We start from the raw sequence: 12710 nt of genomic DNA, 5'->3' as shown, positions 1-12710 counted from the left end.
ACTTCAATGCACACCANAAAATCACAATTTTCGACCTAACGCCGTTTTCACTGGGGGTACAGAATTATAGTGGCGCGAAACTGATCAATATTCAATCAAAATTGTTTGAGCCACGAACAAAAGGGTGGTTCTTCAAAAACAAAAAATAATTCCCGAAGCGCTTTTAACGAGTGGTGCCCATTGTGTGTTTTTGATTAAGCCCCTGCAAAAAGGGATTGCTAGTTCTGTTGACTTTGGCCCCAATCACGGACATGCTTCCGAGGGCTATGGGGATACTTCTGCCGCAAAACACCTTCACTAATGAATGAGAGCACTTAGAGTTTTTCTTGTAGGAGCGTGAATTGAGGGGTTAATAAAAATATTTTTGGTGTAAATAGAAAAAAATATGTAATTTGTAATGCGTTTAATATACCTACTTGTAGGAATGGTAACATTTATTATATTATTTTTAGGTATCGGAAATTCCAAGACTAGATAATCTCTCTCTCTCTCTTTCTCTCTGGAATAATGCTCTCAAAATCAGTGTCTTGCCACAGATAATATAATACTAGTACAGATGCATCATCCCATACTCGAAATGTGGCCGACCTAAGTCTTGAAACTGCTCGGGCCCGCTTGGTTTCCTAGTGGTGATAACAGATCGCGCTAGTGTGCCGCAGCGGACTTGACCGTCCCGCGGTTTGCGACCCGCTAATGCTTTCTATTCTAGCAACTTGAGCGGAGTATTTATTTGGCGTGCTATATCAAAAGATGGCGCTAAAGCCAATAAGTTTACTGCTTTGTTTATGAAGGCATGTAACTAAGCAAAAAACAGATTAGAGACGCTATTGAAAATTTCGAAACGGTACAATAATGTCCAAGTAGCACAACGATCACAGCCGACGCTCAATATCCAGCACCGTGGGTTCGTATCCCGCTACAAATTATCGTCATAAAACTCCATTTTGTTTTATTTTATTAGGTATATAAAACAGGAAAATATCGAAACATGCAGTAATAAAGGTAGATATCAATAAAAAACTTATTTTTTCCATAAAAATATTCAGAAATAATTATTATGTAAAAAAAACATAACCCTCCTTCTGGAGCAGTCAAGTAAATATCAAATGAACTGTTCGTAAAAAATACAAAATCCAGTTTTAGTTTTTCGTACTCGTATCGTAGTTTATTCAAAAATATGCCTACATCGCTTAAATTTGGCCCTTCAGGATGTCTCTGATTGGGGCGATGCCAATCTGGTCCAGTTTAACGCGTCCAAAACACAGGCGTGTCTGTTCTCCGCCAAACGAAGTCCATTTCGTCTGGCTCCAACATTCCGAGGTGTGCCTGTTAAAATCACCGAGCGACTCCAACTTTTGGGTATCGAAATGTCCAGCAAGTTGAACTTTGGCGAGTACATCGAATCCATAGCGAAAACTGCTGCCAAAAAACTTGGTATCCTCTCGAGGGCAAGGCAGTACTTCTCCAATAAGCAAAGGCTGCAGTTATATAAAGCACAGATCCGACCTTGCATGGAATACTGCTGCCACCTCTGGGACGGCTCTGCCAAGAAATATTTGGCTGCTTTGGATTCGGTGGAAAGGCGTGCCAGGAGACTAATCGACAGCCCGACCCTTGTTGAAGCGTCGCTCCAGGAACTTGATCACCGCCGTAAAGTTGCTTCTCTAACGGTTTTCTACAGGCTACACTTCGGAGAATGTGCGAAGGAATTATACAACTTAATTCCACCAGCCCCTTTCCATCACCGGGGAACCAGACGCAGACTAGCGTACCATCCCTACATTGTCGACATTCCACCAGCTCGCACTAAGCGTTTCGACGACTCCTTTATAATGCGAACAGCTAGGGACTGGAATTCGCTGCCTGCTGCTGTATTTCCTGAACACTATAATCCGGGCGTTTTCAAGGCGAGAGTGAATAGGCACTTACAGGGCAGATATGTACCATCCTAGACTGCATCTCACTTAACACCAGGTGCGATTGCGGTCAAATACCTGCCTTGTCTAGCATAAAAAAAAAAAAAAAAAAAAATCATGAAAGCGATAAATAACAGCATCACTACCCCATTTGCAATTCAAAAAGCTCGAACGTGTCCAAAAGGGAAATATTTTATTTTAAAGCATTGAGTGATAAGGGTCCACAATGCGGGCACACAAAAGCATTAACATAATTAACCTTGTTGCGGTCGCTATGATTGATGATTCTGTTTCGCATTGTAATTTGAGGTATAGACAGGTTTATGTATTGTTAAATTTCATAATAGGTAGTCACGAGTGGATTGAACTCCTAGGATCGATCCAGATGGGATACAATTTGGGAAATCGCTTTGGGTGATCTTGAATTAACTTGATTGCCTGAAAAGGAAATTTATGCCAAGCATTTCCAGAAGCCCATGCCATTAATGTAGTCAGTAATGTATACGATAGAAGATGACATAGGATTATATCAGAGTTTAAAAGCTGATAGTTGTTAATTTCTAGAAGGTCTAGTGACGGGAACCGATCAATAACTAGACTGACAAAAGATGGGTTTTTGAAGCCACTAGCCAGGATCTAGAGCTGGACCGTCAATTATCTTAATCAGAAGAACTTTACGAGAACTAATCCGTGGATTGTCCTTCTTTAAATAGTCTCTATCTACCTCAGAATGCCTCTATAACACAGATAATATAATTTAGTCTACACCAAGCCGTTTCGTTTCACTCGGCATGTCAACGGTCTCCGAATCCATTCACTGCAGACCCACGATACCCCTGGCGATACCCCTGGTGGTATCGTGGGTCTGGTTAAAGAACTACACTTCAGACCCACGATACCCCTGGGAGTAAAGTTGACAAACGAGGACCGGCGCGGGCGCGGCGCGCGGGGAGGGGGGCACATCGCGCGCACAGTGTTGTGGAATACCTCTATGAATTTATTCTAAATTGATTTCATGGAACATGCAATAAAATTTATATCGTTAAAAATAAAAATAAAATAACAACAATTCATACCTAAATACAACGAATAATTAATTAATAGCACTTATAAATTAACGTCTATACTTATAATAAATCTGTAGAGAGGTCAATTCTGTACATGAAATATATTTACAAAATAACTATCAGGGGGTGATAAGTGATCGATACTGATGCCATAAATGCAATCAGTAAAATTTTTGTCTGTCTGTCTGTCTATATGTTCCTTATAGAAACAAAAACTACTCGACGGATTTTAACGAAACTTGGTACAATCATTCTTCATACTCCTGGGCAGGTTATAGTATACTTAGAAATTCCCACAGGAACGGGAAAATCCTTTTGTATGCAAAATCTAAACCGCTTCAGTTAGACGCTTGAAATTTGGCATGCAGGTACCTTAGTAAACTTAAAGCTTAGTTACAACAGGATATTGCAAAATTCCCACGGGAACGGGAGTTAGCGGGAATTTTTTTATGAAAAAATCTAAACCGCGTAAGATAGATGAAGGGGGTAAAACGGGATCCACGCGTACGAAGTTGCGGGCGGCCGCTAGTTTTGACTATAATTATTTTGTTTTTGTCCTGGTGCTTTAGATCTATGTTATTTGATGTGATAAAAAGGTAATTTCATCTACCACGTTGTGTGTGACAATGATTTAAATTAGTAGTTTGCCCTTGAGAAAAAAAAGAGATCTTGATTGTTGTTATTTTATTTTTATTTTAAACGATATAAATTTTATTGCATGTTCCATGAAATCAATTTAGAATAAATTCATAGAGGTATTCCACAACACTGTGCGCGCGATGTGCCCCCCTCCCCGCGCGCCGCGCCCGCGCCGGTCCTCGTTTGTCAACTTTACTCCCAGGGGTATCGTGGGTCTGAAGTGTAGTTCTTTAACCAGACCCACGATACCACCAGGGGTATCGCCAGGGGTATCGTGGGTCTGCAGTGAATCCATTGACTGGTCGCACCGACGACCGACGTCTGCGCGGTGATTTATGAGCGGGCCGACGACCTTGCTGACCACGACGGATTTCCACGGCATATTCTGTCTATACTGTGCGAATTGTTTCAATCAGACTATTCTTCAGACTCAATAGTCCAATTGAAACTTTGCCTATGTACTGCATTTGTTTATCTCTCACAATCAAAATGTTAGCTCAAACTTATTTATGTATCTGTCTTGAATAAAATAGCGCCCTAAAGAAAGACAGCTGCTGTAGCTATTGACGCCCGTTGTCACAAACGATGCCAGCAAATTGAACGCACAGCGTTGAATAGAGCTCTGTGATTGGTTCGTGTGTCACCCTGTGCGTCCACGCGCACCGTGAGACCTCATAGTAATGTTTGTGAATACGGGCGTAAGAGTCTCACAGTGCGCGTGGACGCACAGGGTGACACTAACTAATCACAGAGCTCTATTCAACACTGTGCGTTCGATTTGCTGCTTCATTTAAGCAAGCATCGTTTATGAGTACGGGCGTTAGAGTAGAATGCTTTTCACACCACTTGCACTTGCGAGACAAAAAGTAAAAGTGCTAAGCAAAATGCATTAAACATTTAAAAATTAATATCATTTATTATTTATTGATGTTTAATAAAATAAATGTTAGAATGGAAAAACCAATTTATTATACGAGCATTCGCGTGTCTTCTATTTTTATTTTGCTAATAACGAAAACTCAGTAAGTCAATTAAAGTATTGCTTATCGTTTTTAGGTAATCGTTTAAGAAATTCATAATGTTTTGTCTTTCTTGATAATAATAATAATATTTGCAACGATATGAACAAAAAGAATGCAACGACCGTTTCAAAACACTCAAACTGCAATAAAACAATCAAACACTTATCTCGCAAGCAGTTTCGCAATAGTTACGGAAGCCGTTGCAAAGAAATAAGTTGTTGCAAGAAAGTTTTATCGTGCAATTTGTATTGCAGATTTTAAATTTCATCTGAGCATTGCAGGTAGTGTTTCCTAGTCCTCCACTATACGAAAAAAGTCATAATAAAGCTCAAATGTGGAGGATAAAAAATCTAGATACCGTTTTTTCTTCAGCTGTGCCTTTTCCCATTCCATTTGGGGTCTCCCCTTCTCGTTCTAATGCACCGTCTTTGTGCATTCTGTCTTATAAAAAATCTTGATACCGCGGTTTACAAAAATACAATAATGTGACAACGCCATCTAGTAACAGAAAATCAAACCAATCTAAGTGAGAGATTGTACAGCGTTATAAATCAGGGATCTCGTAGCGTAGACTGCAGTCATTTACAAGTCAAATTGAAGATCGCAGCCTCCATGTTGCGCTTACGTAATAAAGTGCCATCTGCGCAGTAGCTGCCTTATGCGAGTTTCCTCGATGCTCAGTTTGCTGTAGTATTAGAAAATTGTAAGGTTATTACGTTATTTTGGAGTTTTGGTTCAAATGATTTTCTTGACCTAGGTTACTAGGTCATAAGTAGAAGTTACACCATTAAAAAGAACACATTATTCACTCCTTTTCAACCAATAGACGTCCACTGCTGTCAGTCCTGTGCTGTTCGTATCCAGGTGCTTCCCGCAACCTTCAAGCTTCAGTAGGCATTAATCCTCGGTAGCCTTTTTAAACATGCTACTGCAACAAATAAAACAGCATGTTTAAAGCCAAATATCGAATTTACGAAAACTAGCATTCGTGCAAGGACATAACAATCTGCCGTTCCGATCGGGAAACTAATCTGGAAAAGTCCTTCCGGAGTCTTGAATGCAAATTGAATGCAACGCTCGAGTGGTCTGTTGCATAGCAGTAATTATAGACGGCTGTTGCTACATTTGAAGTTATATCGACCTACGTGCAGTGAACACTCCGCGTAGGATGGTTTTGAGTCATGGAAATAGGTACATTAAGTTAGTGATGCAAATGTATTCGAAGCTTCGTACTCGCTTTTGATTGGTTCATCATCATTTCAGCCATAGGACGTCCACTGCTGAACATAGGCCTCCCCCAATGCTTTCCAGATTGGCCGTTGGTAGCGGCCTGCATCCAGCGCCTTCCTGCTACCTTTATGAGTACCATTTTGACTGGTTGAATTTCAATATTTAGAATAAAATGTTAAGGAAGAAAGCCTTAAAATTTTCAAGTAACCTATAAAACTGTCTACAGAAATTCATAGAGCTCGAACAAAAAACTTGGGGGTCTCTACCTTCACCTAATAATTTAACTCAAAAACTTTAACTTAGTAACACTTTACTTCAATTATGTTACCACAGGAGTGTTATTTAATAAGTCCTAATTATAGGCTTTTAGTCTTAACCAAGTCTCTTGCATCACTATTCTTGCCTACTCAAGCATACCGCAGTGGCGAAATGCGTGGAAATAGTGAAGTGAGCAGCCGTTCTCAGCGATAACAAGTACTTGCGTTTCCTGTCTTCACATGGATTATGCTAAGAGGTGTAGTGTGTGAATGAATAAGTAGCTTAGCTGGTCATGGTTATAGACTGGTTAACTTCGTTAATCTTTAATGAGTTAAGGACTAGTAGGTACTTATTATGTGGTTAAAGTTACCATAAACCTGGATTTTAAACGACTATAGAAGAAGACATGAAACATTTAAATAACTTTAAAAAATCGTATTGCCTAAGGTGGGAATCAAACCCACGACAGTTTTTTTTATCTCAGCCATAGGACGTCCACTGCTGAACATAGGCATCCCCCAGTTATTTTAAGTTTTTTAAAACTTACTTTGAAATGTGACTCTTAATTCTAAACATTTTTGAATAGGTAACTGAAACAAGAATTACGCAATTAAAGAAAATTGATTTGATTTATTAAAAAGTTTATTGCGTTGCAATTTGTTTCATTGCGAGTTATGTGTGTGTAGTGTTTTAAAAAATAAGTTTAATTAAGAATCTAAAACTAAATGAAATTGCTCGTGTTCTTAGCTCAGCTTTTATTGCAGTAAAAGTCAAACGCAGGTAAGTGGCGCAACGCTGCAGCGGTAACGAAGCGCGGCTTGCTAATTGGGCGCCCGAGTGGTGCTGCATTTAGATACCTCAGGCCGTAAGGGTCTGTGCTGTCATAGGATCAGTATTTTGGATCAGTTTCTAGTTTTCTGTCTTTATCAATTGATACAAATGTCTGTCATTAAAATAATCTAGGACTAGTAGGTTTTTGAATAAGCATCGAGTGTAGATTTTATTCAAATTCGAGAAAACTGTTTGTTGGAAGTTTTTAGAGCTTTTGTGATCTTAGTTGGTGCGAAAGGACGTATAGCGGCTGTTTCAGATGCAATCTACTTCAGTTTCAGAATCACAAACTTTAGTTTCTCATGGAACTCGTTTCAAAACCTTCTAAGCCTTTTTAAGAGCTTGTTGTAACACAAATTGTCAGTTCTTACTTTTCACACATCATGATTTCAGATTGAGTGATCACATTAGCTATTGCCCGTTGGTTTGCTCGCGTGATGAGTCCCACTCCCATGCCCTTTAAAGTTAAAGACCTGTTCTTATTTCTTACTGATGCTGATGATTGAATACCCCTTAATTCTTCACAATGAACAATAAACTTCAACAGTGGTTCATTATTGTCTTATTGACTCACGTGTTCGAAATTTTCCGAGAAGAGGCCAAAATTAAGATCGAGTTTCATGAGTCAAAGAGAGCCGCTTTATTTCTTCTAATAAACTCCTTTTAATTGCACAATGACAATGCGTCTATTCTCGCCATTGTGTCAAATTGTCACAAAACGTATTTTTAGACGGTGACGAAATGAATTCCGCTTGGTCCATTGTTCGAGTTAAAGGAAAAAATAGCGTTTTATAGGACAAGGATACGCAGTAGAATTTCGCGCCTCTAAGGTTGTAGATAGCGGGACTCTACCACATACAATTCGCCATCATTTTCCACCACGCCACTAAGTTCTTTTTCTGGATGTTTATCTAACAGCACAGATAATATAATACTAGTACAGATGCATCATCCCATACTCGAAATGTGGCCGACCTAAGTCTTGAAACTGCTCGGGCCCGCTTGGTTTCCTAGTGGTGATAACAGATCGCGCTAGTGTGCCCCAGCGGACTTGACCGTCCCGCGGTTTGCGACCCGCTAATGCTTTCTATTCTAGCAACTTGAGCGGAGTATTTATTTGGCGTGCTATATCAAAAGATGGCGCTAAAGCCAATAAGTTTACTGCTTTGTTTATGAAGGCATGTAACTAAGCAAAAAACAGATTAGAGACGCTATTGAAAATTTCGACACGGTATAATAATGTCCAAGTCTACCCGCTACAAATTATCATCATAAAACTCCATTTTGGTTTTATTTTATTAGGTATATAAAACAGGAAAATATCGAAACATGCAGTAATAAAAGTAGATATCAATAAAAAACTTATTTTTTCCATAAAAATATTCAGAAATAATTATTATGTAAAAAAAACATAACCCTCCTTCTGGAGCAGTCAAGTAAATATCAAATGAACTGTTCGTAAAAAATACAAAATCCAGTTTTAGAAAAAAACATCTTTCACGTAAAAGAAATCCAAATTAGCAAAAGCTTCATTCAATTCAAAACACTCAACGAAACTGTTGATGGGGTAATTTAAACAAAATAATTAAAAAAATATACTGTTGGCAATTAGTTTTTTCATATTTAGAATTAAATTAAAAAATAATGTCATAATTAGGCATTTTTTTCCTAAAATAATGATGATATTGATGCTTTTTTTTCCGTTCCTCTAAATCTGCCGGTGTGTGTAGTTGCTTACACCCTACCATATGTAGGTTTTGAGACAACTTTTAGGGTGTCAATATACACGTATTTACAGACTTACAGCTGGGTATCTCGAATTCCGAGGTGAACTTACTATAATGACTGGACTATAGCCCCAATGGATGGGTACCTGCCTACCAAGCTTGTTTTCATTTAGCGCGCGACACTGGTATTTTTAAATAAGTAGGTAGATAAGATTAATAATTCATAAATTAATCGTGTGCGTTACATCAGCGACATGGTGACGCTGGTCGGGATGTGCTTATGTGGAGGGGTTGGTGCCTTGTATCCTGTAAATGTGTCGAGAGTCTACCATTTGTACCTACCCGGTAAGGTTGCGGAGTACTTAATTGGTGAAAATGGGATTCNATCCCAACTAATATTATAAATGCGAAAGTAACTCTGTCTGTCTGTCTGTCTGTCTGTCTGTCTGTCTGTTACGCTTTCCCGCTTAAACCTCGCAACCGATTTTGATGAAATTTGGCATAGAGATAGTTTGAGTCCCGGGAAAGAACATAGGATAGTTTTTATCCCGGTTTTTGAAACAGGGACGCGCGCGATAAAGTTTTTCTGTGACAGACAAAATTCCACGCGGGCGAAGCCGCGGGCGGAAAGCTAGTTATTAATATTTATGTATGTATACCATGATTGATACTTTTGGAGTCGGTGCAGGCAAACTTTACATGTTTCATAATCTTGGCACCGACTCCAACTTTGTTTTTTGGAGTCGGTTTTATTTTTTTTTATAAAATTTTCGATTCACTTACACGTGCTGCGTGAATGGCTGGCATGCATACCTACTAAGTATATTGACGTTACTGGGATCGGGAGTAGCCCCAATGGATGGGTACCTGCCTACCAAGCTTGTTTTCATTTAGCGCGCGACACTGGTCTTTTTAAATAAGTAGGTAGATAAGATTAATAATTCATAAATGAATCGTGTGCGTTACATCAGCGACATGGTGACGCTGGTCGGGATGTGCTTATGTGGAGGTGTTGGTGCCTTGTATCCTGTAAATGTGTCGAGAGTCTACCATTTGTACCCGGTAAGGTTGCGGAGTACTTAATTGGTGAAAATGGGATTCCGCTGCGGTGATGCTTGAAAACGTTACTGCAGCAGCGACATGATTATTGCCTATTAGCCATAGCTGGGCACCGTTAATCAAATAGTTAACTTCGTTAATCGTTAAACCGTTAATAAAAAAGTTAACTTCGTTAAACGTTAAAACGTTACATTCAGCAAGATTTAACGCAAGTTAACGTTAATCGTTAATCCGTTAACACAAGCAAGGTTCAAATAATTTCGAAAGCAAATCAGCGTTTATGGTATAATTTAAGCCTAACTTTTACGGTGGCTTTTTCTATATATTCAATAGACTGTAATTATTTAGCGCGCGACACTGGTATTTTTAAATAAGTAGGTAGATAAGATTAATAATTCATAAATTAATCGTGTGCGTTACATCAGCGACATGGTGACGCTGGTCGGGATGTGCTTATGTGGAGGGGTTGGTGCCTTGTATCCTGTAAATGTGTCGAGAGTCTACCATTTGTACCTACCCGGTAAGGTTGCGGAGTACTTAATTGGTGAAAATGGGATTCCGCTGCGGTAATGCTTCTTATTTTCTTCAATTACTCCGAAATCTTATTGGGCAAAAATGCTAGATTCTCGTCTCGGCACATTTACAGGATTTAAGGCTCTACCTTTTCCATGACATAAGCACATCTTGATCAGCGTCAGCATATCGTCGCTTGCCTCTCTAACTGACGTACCTAACTGACATTTTGCAAAATTTCGGGCGATTAGATAGATCGATTCGTCTTGCGAAATTAATTAAGATGGCGTAGATAACTCTGTTTCGAAAAAAATGTCAGATACGTCACTTAGAGAGGCAAGCGACGATATCTCTGAGGTAACGCACACGAATGAATCTGCATTTTGATTTTAAATAAGTGAAATACAACTTGATGCAGACTGACATGTATTTGGGAGAGAACTTGCTTAAGGATAATTACCTACTGTCTACCGTAACATTCGCTGCCTGCCGCTCGCGCACCCTGCTTCTAATTTCAAGGACGCCAATCCAATGTGCCGCGCGGTCGCGTCTCGGCGTGGCCAGCTAGTAGGTAGGTAAATTATGATGCGTCGCCGCAGAGTAGCCGGCTATGGAGCGTGCGAGTGAGACAGCAAAGCTCTCACTTTGTTTATGTTTTGGCCGAATTTAATAATTAACAATGGAATTAAACAGGGGATTAACAATGGGTTCACTTTAATAGGTACTAGGTTAAGATTTTTTTTTATTTGCTATACATATCTTAAAATAAATTAAATGAGTAAAAAAAACATTAACTGCACCTCTGCACCGCACTTACCTACTAACAGCTCTCTGCGTGGCTGAAAGGTTGACTGGCGGATAATGCTCTTAACATTATGAACAAAAGGTGGACCTTAAACATTATTATCGGCAATACAGTTTATAACCGACTACACCAGAAAAAGGGTTATGTTTTTCCAGTGTATGTAGGTCTTTAGATTAAGATTCGTCTTAATTATTATTGTGAGTGACACTGGGTAGGTTATCATAATTGGAAGGAAAACAATCGAACCTTTTATAGCCACGATAGCCGAACGGTGAAGGGGTCGGAGTGGCCGACTCGAGATCCGGGGAACGCGGGTTCGAATCCCACCGCCGCTCGACTATTGTGGTGAGCCCACTCGTAACACAAGCTCATTTAGTTTAACACGAGGGGCTAATGGGACTATTAGTAATATTTGGAATACAAATTGCTAATAATCTTAAAAAAAATAATCAAAATTGTCGATTTTAGGCGCCACAATGTTAGACAAATTATAGCCAAACTTTTGTAATGCTAATTTGTGTTTCTTTCATTTTTATTTGAATGTAGATGTTTTTTTTGCATTTTACAAGAAATATGACAATTAATAAAAATAATAATTTGTTGCAAAACCAAACCTATTTTAGTATTTTTATAAGTGACGAAATAAAACAGCAGCGATGAGCTCCATCTATTACATCATTTGTAACTAAATGCTACTTCGACAGCGCCGCAAAAACGATTGCTTAAGACTTCAGTTTTTACTAAAGATAAAATTTTATTATATGAAGAAATATTGTTTATTTGAATCATTCACTGTGTTTAAATGAACAAATTAATGTGTAAAACATTTTTTCATTATAGTTTACTGAGCATTAGTGACTTTTTACAAACGTCTTCAGAAATTCGATACTTATGTCGCCATCTAGTGAGATTGATTTGGAATGATTCAAGATTTATAGGCATCGGGTTCCCGTGGTACCAATGTGAAAGAAAGAAAGAAAAGAAAGAAAGAAACATTTATCTATACTTATAATAATTCTGTAGAGAGGTCAATTCTGTACATGAAATATATTTTCAAAATAACTATCAGGGGGTGGGTGATAACTTGATAAGTGATCGATACTGATGCCAAAAATGCAATCAGTAAATTTTTTGTCTGTCTGTCTGTATGTTCCTTATAGAAACAAAAACTACTCAGAAAAAACTTTTTTTTTTTTTGTTTGAATGAAATTGTATGAAAAAATCTAAACCGCGTAAGATAGATGAAGGGGGTAAAACGCGATCCACGCGTACGAAGTCGCGAGCGGCCGCTAGTTATGAATATAACCAACGGATTAGCAAAGCTAAAGTGGCAATGGAAAGGGCACAGTACACAGAATTGATGGCTGATGGGGCAGCAAGGATCTGGAGTGGAGGCGACATATCGGCAAACGCAGCGTGGAACGTCCATCCACAAGATGGACCGACGATGTTGTTTAACGTGGCAAAAATCGTAATTAATGACAAGATATGATAGTAGCGCCCTCCTGACAATGTCATACTGACTCCCTTACTCACAAAGATGCTTACTTAAGTGAAGCAGCAAATCGAACGCACAGCGTTGAATACAGCTCTGTGATTGGTTCGTGTGTGACCCTGTGCGTACACGCGCACTGTGAGGCCTC

This window comes from Ostrinia furnacalis, unplaced genomic scaffold (genome assembly GCF_004193835.3).
Source record: "Ostrinia furnacalis isolate ACB-3 unplaced genomic scaffold, ASM419383v2 OfSCF1978, whole genome shotgun sequence".
NCBI lineage: Eukaryota > Metazoa > Arthropoda > Insecta > Lepidoptera > Crambidae > Ostrinia > Ostrinia furnacalis.
The sequence above is the reverse complement of the archived record's forward strand: the minus strand, read 5'-3'. Positions refer to the sequence as shown.